Raw genomic sequence first — 2,500 nt, forward strand, 5'->3', positions numbered from 1 at the left:
CTCGGTGGGATCGACTATATCCCCTTCACTGAAGTCGAAAATTTATAATTATTTGCTGGACCTTGTTCTGAGTTCAAATCTCACTGGAGTTGACTTTGCTGTCCGGGGGTTGATAAAATAAGCGTCAGACATGTACACTGGACATCGATTTAATCGACTGTATCCCCAAGCCTTATAAATTCGTGGTCCCGCGAGAAATCATTATTATTTAACTGTGTGTTGGCAGAAATAGTCGTGAGTAGAAGTAAATGCAATTACAGCAGTTAGTTTCGTTCATCAACGATCAGTGGTTCAAATCCCGCTGGAGTATCAGTTATATAAGAATACGAGTAAATAAATTGGCATTGATTCAACTCTCCTATGCGCCTGCCGCCTCCTTTCAAAGCCGTATCCCTTTTGGAAATGTAAGAAACTATCAACATCATCATCATCATTACGATTATCAGGATCATTAATATTATCATCATTATTACCATCATGCTATATAAATCACTGGACGTTGCTGATGAGTCATTTTTGTTTTCCCTACTCCCTCTTCCCTTCTTCGTTAATTAAATTTCTACTATTCGATATATTAAGAGTTACCTGACCACCACCACCACCACCGCCGATGCTGTCATTAACTCCAACAATAACAACAGCAACAACGCTATTATGCATTGGGGGAAGGAGGCTTTATCTGGGAGCACGAAATAGCAGCCAGATCTCCCTCAAATCACATCACCCCTTTCAAGTCAAGGAATGAGACACATTGGGGGTTATGTAGTCGATAAACTAAGAAGAAAAAAAAAAGAAAAAGAAAGAAAAGAAATACCAAAAAAAAAAAAAATTTGAATGGTGTGGTCACGGATAGAATTATTTTCTTCTTACATCTTCGTCAGGACAATTCTGGGGCCAAACAACAACAACAACAACAGCGGAGCGACAGTCCCGCAATTACTTTCTGTGTATGTCTGTCAAACTAGGTTCTGCTTTTATTTTCTGTTTCCCCCCTCCTTATCACTACGTCTTGTACCGCTCCTTCCATACCATCTCCTACATCATACATATACCTCCTCCTCAGTCTCTCTCTCCATATATATCATTTGTATGTATGTATATTCATAACTCCCTCTCTCCCGCTTTCTCTCTCTCTCGCACTTACTTTACCTTCCATTGCCTCCTGCTTCCGCCTTCCTCGTTCATCATCCTCTTATCTACCTCCTAATTCTTTTTCTCCTTCTCTCTCTCTCTCTATTACTTTTCTTCCAGCACTCCTTCCGCCTCTTTACGCCGCACCGACCTCCTCCTCCTCAATCTCCTCCGCCTCCTTCTTACCTGCTTTTTCCACATCCTCTGTATCCACCTCTTTCTTTACCTTATACTTTTCTTCTACCATCTATTTACCTACCACCACATACATCCAATCTATGTATCTATCAAATCATCCATCCTTCCAATACATACATCCCAATACCGTCACAACTTAAATACACCCACTAGTCAATTCAACTCAACTCAATCGAATCATCTCTTCCCCACTCCCTCTCTCTTTATTTCTCCCCGTCTCCGTTTTTGCATCTATATCTCTTTCTCACTATACGTATTTTCAACTCTTCGTTTCGTTTCTCTGCTCTCTTTTATTTATTCACTGATTGTACTTCAACCGAATGACTACAACTGACTGGATGGATATCTAAAACTCTTAGGGAATTTTCATATCTCTAGCATGTCGTCGTCGTCATCGTCGTCAACGCACAGACTGGACTTTCATTTGACTTACTAAGATCTATCTATTATTTTACAAGATATTTTTTAAAAAAATCATTATTTATTTATTTATTGATAATTTATTTTATTTATATACATATATAACCCACCTTTTACTTGGGCCGTATACGACAGACTTGCATTGGTGTGTATAAGCATTATATATATATATATATATCTGTATATATATATATATATGCATACACACACATGTATTTCTATATATATGCACACACGCACGTTAACATAGGCAGATAAGGTATCATATCCATTTATATCATTTATATTCTATATCTGTAACCCTGTAACTATTTTGTGTCCGTCTGTCTTAATATATATAACTTTGTCATATATATATATATTCGTAGGTAGCTATGTATGCATAATGTAATATGTATTATACATGTAACTATCCAAGTATATATATATTTATATAAGTATACACACACACACACACGTACTTGCACACGTCTCACACATACATACATACACACGCGCGCGTGCACACACACACACACACACAATCTTTACTGTATTACTTATCTGCGAAAGAAATAAATGCAAGCGGAAGAAAGGAAAAATATCCCCTAACAAAAAACAAACAAAACTAAGAAAGAAAAAACAAAAAACAAATCAATAAAATATAAAAAGAAAAAAAAAGCTATCATTGAAAACAATACAACAAACAATAATAACAACAACAATAACAGCTCAGTGAGGGATCGTCGTCTCTATACATTGTTGATTATTT

At 36.7% G+C, this 2,500-nt stretch overlaps 1 protein-coding gene across 6 annotated transcripts in view; it reads left to right on the forward strand.

The window, feature by feature from the left end:
- Window positions 1–2,500, forward strand: part of LOC106881595 (uncharacterized) — a 191,000-nt gene that overhangs the window by 26,119 nt on the left and 162,381 nt on the right. For 2 of the 6 annotated variants that reach the window (XM_052967823.2, XM_089352193.1), the window contains exon 1: window positions 1–2,008. This exon is cut by the window's left edge. The exons of the other annotated variants lie outside the window; for them this stretch is intronic. The gene's annotated coding sequence lies outside the window, so the exon portion shown is untranslated. The remainder of the gene's footprint in view (window positions 2,009–2,500) is intronic. 6 annotated transcript variants of the gene reach the window in all.

This window comes from Octopus bimaculoides, chromosome 5 (genome assembly GCF_046866305.1).
Source record: "Octopus bimaculoides isolate indiv1 chromosome 5, ASM4686630v1, whole genome shotgun sequence".
NCBI lineage: Eukaryota > Metazoa > Mollusca > Cephalopoda > Octopoda > Octopodidae > Octopus > Octopus bimaculoides.